General features: G+C 37.6%; 1 protein-coding gene across 4 annotated transcripts in view; it reads right to left on the bottom strand.

Annotated features, from left to right (window-relative positions):
- MPP7 (membrane protein, palmitoylated 7) overlaps positions 1–6,720 on the bottom strand; it is a 240,166-nt gene that overhangs the window by 9,596 nt on the left and 223,850 nt on the right. The gene's annotated exons all lie outside the window — the stretch shown is intronic.

Here is a 6,720-nt window from a genome sequence, read left to right as displayed (position 1 = left end):
ATTACAACTAAAAACTCTGGACCCAAAACAACTATGTGAATACTCTAAAAATAAATACAGCAGGTAGATTGTGAAGGGGAGTCAACCTGCATGGGGAAGAATTTAACCATTATTTCTTCTTCTTTTTTGAAATATTTATCTTTATTGTTGAAAGTATCCCAGATGTTCCCCCTTTCTTACTCCATTGACCCCCTCCACACTGTTCCTGCTCCACCCACAGGCCTTCACTACACTATTGTCTATGTCCATGGGTTATGCATAAAAGTTCTTTGGTTAATCTCTTCCCACCCCTCCCCCTCTTCCTTCTGAGATTCCATAATCTGTTCCATGCTTCTATGTCTCTGGATCCATTTTGTTCATCAGTTTATTTTGTTCTTTAGAGTCCACATAAGAGTGAGATCATGTGATATTTGTCTTTTTCTGCCTGGCTTATTTTGCTTAGCATAATACTCTCCAGGTACCTCCATGCTGTCTCAAAGGGTAAGAGATCCTTCTTTTTTACAGCTGCATAGTGTTGCGTTGTGTAAATGTATCTCAGCTTTTTTATCCACTCATCTACTGATGGGCACTTGGACTCTTTCCAGATCTTAACGATAGTAAAGGACACTGCTAGAATATAGGGGTGCATATGTTCTTTCGAAATAGTGTTTTGGTTTTCTTCAGATATATTCCTAGAAGTGGGATTGTTGAGTCAAAAGGCAGTTCCATTTTTAAGTTTTTGAGGAAACTCCAAACTGTGGCTGCATTCCCACCAGCATTGTACTAGGGTTCCCTTTTCTCCACATTCTTGCCAACATTTGTCATTTGTTGATGGTAGCCATTTTAGCAGGTGTGAATTTGCATCTCTCTGATGATTAATGATGTTGAGTATCTTTTCATGTCTCTTGGCCATTTGTATGTCCTCTTTGGAGAAGTGTCTATTCAGATCCTTTGCTCATTTTTTAATTTTCTATCTTCCTTTTATTAAGTTGTATGAGTACTTTATACATTTTGAAAATTAATCCCTTATCAGATATATCATTGGCAAATATATTCTCCGATACAGTGGGCTCCCTTTTTATTTTGTTGATGGTTTCTTTGCTGTGTAGAGTTTTTTAGTTTGATGTAGTCCCATTTGTTTATTTTTTTCCCTATGTTTCTCTTGCACTTGGTGATGTATCAATGAAAATTCTGCTACGTGAGATGTCTGAACTGTGGCTGCTTATTTTTTTTTAAGGATTTTTATGGGTTGACAACTTAAGTCTCTTATCCATTTTGAGTTTATTCTTGTGTATGGTATTAGGTAGTGGTCTAGTTTCACTTTTTTGCATGTATCGTCCAATTTTCCTAACACCATTTATTGAAGAGACTGTCTTCACTTCATTGTATGCTCTCACCTTCTTTGTCAAGTATTAATTGACCATAATAGCTTGGGTCAATTTCTGGGTTCTCTGTTCTGATCTACTGATCTATACACATGCTCTTGTGCCAGTACCAGGCAGTTTTGATTACAATGGATTTGTAGTATTATACACAAGAAGAATGAAATCGTATCAAGCGTCTTCTCAGATCACAATGTCATGAAGCTAGAAATCAACTACAATAAAAACACTCAAGCCCAGCCACGGTGGCTCAGTGGTTGAGGGTTGACCTATGAACCAGGAGGTCATGGTTCATTCCTGATAAGGGCACATGCCTGGGTTGTGGTCTTTTTCCCTCTCCCTTCCTCTCTGAAATCAATAAAAATATATTTTAAAAAACACTCAAAAACATTCAAACACATGGAGGCTAAATAGCATTAAACAACTAGAGGCTTGGTGCACGAATCTGTGCATGGGTGGTGGAGGGGTCCCTTGGCCTGGCCGGTGATCAGGGCTGATTGGGGACATGGGAGGTTGACCAGGTGAGGGGCCACAAGAGGTTTGCTGGCCGGTGGGAGGGGCCATGGGGAGGTTGGCTGGCTGGGGGGAGGGCTGCGGGAGTTTGGCTGGCCAGGGGCAGGGGCTGTAGGCCCGGTGCACAAATGCATGCACGGTGGGGTCCCTCGGCCTGGCCAGCAATTGAATCCTATCTTGGTGGACTGCCAGCTGGGGGGAGGGGCTGCGGGAGGTTGGCAGGCCTGATTGGGGCCATCGGGCTGGCCGGCCGTGGTGAAGGAGGGGCCACAAAAGGTTGGCTGTTGGAGCTCACTGACCACCATGGGGCAGCTCCTGCATGCGTCTTCCCCCTGGTGGTCAGTGCGCATCATAGCGACTGGTTGTTCGATTGCTTAGGCTTTTATATATATGAGTTACCAATGAGATTTAGGAAGAAATTAGAAACTTCCTGGCAACAAATGAAAATGAACACACAACCACTCAAAATGTGTAAGACACAGCCAAAAGCAGTCTCAAGAGGGAAGTTCATAGCACTACAGGCTTACCTCAAGAAACAAGAAAAATCTCTAATAAACTGTCTCACCCTACAACTAAAAGAATTAGAAAGAAAACAATAAGAAATGCCCAGAGTAATGAGAAAGAAGAAAATAAAGACCAGAGTGGAAATAAATGACACAGACTACAGAAACAATACAAAAAAAAAATCAATGAAACCCAGAGCTGGTTCCTTGAAAGATAAACAAGATTGATGGACCTCTAGCCAGGCTCATCAAGAAACAAAGAGGGAGGACCCCAATAAATAAAATCAGAAACAGAAGAGGTGAAGTAAAAACTGACACCACAGAAATACAAAAGGTTGTAAGAAATTATTACAAATAACTATAAGCCAACAAATAAATTGGGCAACCTGGTTGAAATAGACAAATTCCTAGAAAAATACAATCTTCCAAAACTGAATCAGGAAACCTGAATAGACCAATAACAACTAATGAAAGTGATGCAGTAATAATAATAAAAAAAAACTCCTAGCAAATAAAACTCCTGAACCTTAGCTTCCCAGGGGAGTTTTACCATTCAAAGAAAAACTAATACCTATCCTCCTCAAACTATTCCAAAAAATTCAAGAGAAAGGAAGACTTCTAAGATCTTTTTTATAAGGCCAGCATTATCCTAATTCCAAAACCAGATAAAGATACTACAAAGAAAGAAAATTATCAGCAAATATCCTTGATGAACATGGATGCCAAAATCCTCAATAAAATATTACCAAACAGAATCCAGCAATATATTAAAAAGATTATTAACCATGACCAAGTGGGATTTATCCCAGGGATACAAGCCTGGTACAATATTCTCCAATGTTTATATCTTCTTAGCTTTGCCCTGAGGGTGGGATCATTGACAGAGCATCATGTCAGAATATATGACTCAGTTCTAACATAAGCCTTGACTTTTTGGTTAAAAGAACCAGAAGAAAAATGCCCCTGTGAGGTGAAGAGTGTGGAGGGAATCCATGAATGAAGACATCTGGAAAAGGAAATATTCTAATTCTGAGTATGAACCCACACTAGTCTAAGAATAACCCCTGAGCCATACACATGCAGTTCAGACTCAAGCATAGCAAAGTTTTAAGAAGTGAACTGAGATTAGAATACATAAGTATCAGCCTATCCTATGAATAACAGAAGTATGGAACATACCCAAACCAATATAGTAAAGGCTTAGAGAACTGAGCTGAGAGTTGAAGTATGCATACAAGTATGAATCTAATCCCTGAACTACAGGTGATAGGGCAGATTCAAGCCAACAAAGCAGAATTTAGAAAACTAAAGTGACATTTAGACTACAACTCACATAAAAAGACAGAACTTATAGTCTAAACCAGCCGTGGGCAAACTACGGCCCGCAGGCCGGATCAGGCCCGTTTGAAATGAATAAAACTAAAAAAAAAAAAAAAAAAAAAAAAAAAAGACCGTACCCTTTTATGTAATGATGTTTACTTTGAATTTATATTAGTTCACACAAACACTCCATCCATGCTTTTGTTCCGGCCCTCCAGTCCAGTTTAAGAACCCATTGTGGCCCTCGAGTCAAAAAGTTTGCCTACCCCTGGTCTAAACACAAACTGGTAGATAATTTGCTAAAATAAAACATAACATTCTCCAGAATATTATAACAGGATTTGGAATTATTAATACAGCACTGAATTCACAATATCCAGAATGCAATTTAAAATTATTCAACATAAAAATAACCAAGAAAATATGACGAATTCTCAAGGGGAAAGATAATAGATGGCAACCCTCATATACCCAGAAGTAAGAACTATAAGACAAAAACTTTAAAGCAATGATTATAATAACTGTGCTTCATTAGGTAAAGAAAACACACCTGAAATAAATTAAAATATGAATTTTAGCAGACTATAAAGAAAAAAATTAAGTTTTAGAACTGAAATATAGAATATCTTACAGAAATATCATTAGATGGGCTCAGTAGGAGAATGGAGAACACAGAGAAAAGGGCCAGTGAACTGGAAAACAGATCAATAGGAATTATAAAATCTAAGCAACAAAGAGAAAAAAGTTAAAATAATATAAATTGAACTTAAGGGACGAATGTGAAAATATTGAGATGTCTAGTTTCATTTTTTTTACATGTATATGTCCAATTTTCCCAACACCATTTATTGAAGAGACTGTCTTGACTCCATTGTATGCTCTTGCCTCCTTTGTCAAATATTAATTGAGCATAATGGCTTGGGACGATTTCTGGGTTCTCTGTTCTGTTCCATTGATCTATATGCCTATTCTTGTGTCAGTACCAGGCTGTTTTGAGTACAGTGGCTTTGTAGTATAACTTGATATCTATTAATGTGATCCCTCCAACTTTGTTCTTGTTTCTCAAGATTACTGTGGCTACTTGGGGTCTTTTTTGGTTTCATCTGAATTTTTGAAGTATTTATTCTAGATCTATGCAATATGCCATTGGTATTTTAATAGGAATAGCATTAAATCTATAGATTGCTTTGGGTAGTATGGACACTTAGTGATGTTAATTTTACCAATCTATGAACACAATACTTTTTCCCACTTGTTTATATCTTCCTCTATCTTTTTTTTCCCCAACATCCTGTAGTTTTCCAAGTAGTACAGGACTTTTACCTCCTTGGTTAAGTTTATTCCTAAGTATCTTAATTTTTTTGGTTGCAATGGTAGATGGGGTTATTTAGTTCCTAAGAGTTCATTATTGGTGCCCTAGACCACTACCTCACCACAGTTCACTGAGTACCCAGTGTGTTTATAGCTTAAGAAAAGCATGAAACAAATGAGACAAACTCCCCACTCTTACCCAACCCCCAACAAAATCCCAGAATAACTGCCACTGTGAGCTAAGAAAAATATTTTTAAACTGGTACCTTAGTTTATAATGTATATTTTTTAAGAAATCTCAACGGAGGTACCCTAAGGACAAAGAAGTGTACTTTGAAACCTATGAAAACACTTCACTGTGCTGCATGCCTTCTTGCAAAACCTCAGGAAGAGATTAACAAGTGTGGTTGACTGACAGTGCCTAAATCCAAACTATCAAGATATGAGAATCCAACAAGTATTTGATATTTACTGTTATACCTTTGTTAACTATTTTAATTTTCTTTTGAATGATTGGTTATATTAATGGTCAGTTAGACTTGTTGTTGATAACCTCTAGCCTTAAAACAATATTGATGCAGCTTTCTCTAACTGGCTTAACAACAAGCAAACAATATTAATGCAGCCCATCAAGGATGAAATTTCCCACAGAGAAGCAAGCAGGGGCTTGGCCACCACTTTCTTTAAAAGTAACTGTGAATGTTTAATACGGCCTCATGGACAATTTTAAAAGATCATATAATTTGCTCAAGAGAAATAGCATTTAACTGATTTAGCACCCCTTTAAATAGCCTTTTGAAATTGCAATAATTATAGATTCATGAGAAATTGTAAAAATGGCACAGAGAGGTCCTGTGTACCCACCCCTCAGCTTCCTCCAGTGGAGGAAGGCATTGGTCTTCCATCACTGTTGTGTATGTCAAGACCAGAAAATCATCAGCAAACTCCAAATGACTAAACTACCAAGAATTTCTGTTTAACATTTAAGTACCTGAAGTATGGTAGACAGAAAAGTTCTCATGTAAGATTTGATGAATTTTCAGAACGAATACGCCAGGTAACAAGAACGCTAACAAGAAGCAGATTTGCCAGCATCCAGAATCGCCCTTCCCGTCTGCCCTCTCAAGATTTCTAACAGCACACAGGAGCATTGCTTTAATTGTTTTATAAAACAGAGCCATAGTGCACATTCTCATTTATGTCTGCCATCTTTCATTCAGCATGATGCTGGGGGGGTTCATACATAGTATTGCATGTAGTAGCATATTGTTCATTCTCACTGCATTACAGTATCCCAGGGTGTGAAAATACCATCATTTATTTAACGAATCCACTACTGGTGGGCATTTGGGTAGTTTTTAGGTTTGAGCTTTTATGAATAATATTTCTAAGAGTATCCAAGTATGCGTCATATGCATTTCTGCTCAGTGTGTAATAGTGGGATTGCTAGATCACTAGGTATGTGTTTTCTCAGCTTTAGTAAATAGATATGGCCACTTAGTTTTTCAAAGTAGCTGAATTAATTTACATTCCCACCAGCAATGTGTGTGAGTTCCATTGCTCCACACTCCACAATTATTCAGTTTACCTATTCTGGTAAATGAGTTAAACAACAAACAGAATACTGGTAGAATAACCAAAGCAGTAATTTTTCTCTAAGTAATCAAGACTCTATCTAAAATATTTTATAAAGCAAAACAATCTAAAATTCC

Source organism: Myotis davidii, unplaced genomic scaffold (genome assembly GCF_000327345.1).
Source record: "Myotis davidii unplaced genomic scaffold, ASM32734v1 scaffold494, whole genome shotgun sequence".
In the NCBI taxonomy this organism is placed as follows: domain Eukaryota; kingdom Metazoa; phylum Chordata; class Mammalia; order Chiroptera; family Vespertilionidae; genus Myotis; species Myotis davidii.
Note: the sequence above shows the minus strand (reverse complement) of the source record. Positions and strands in the feature narration are given on the sequence as shown.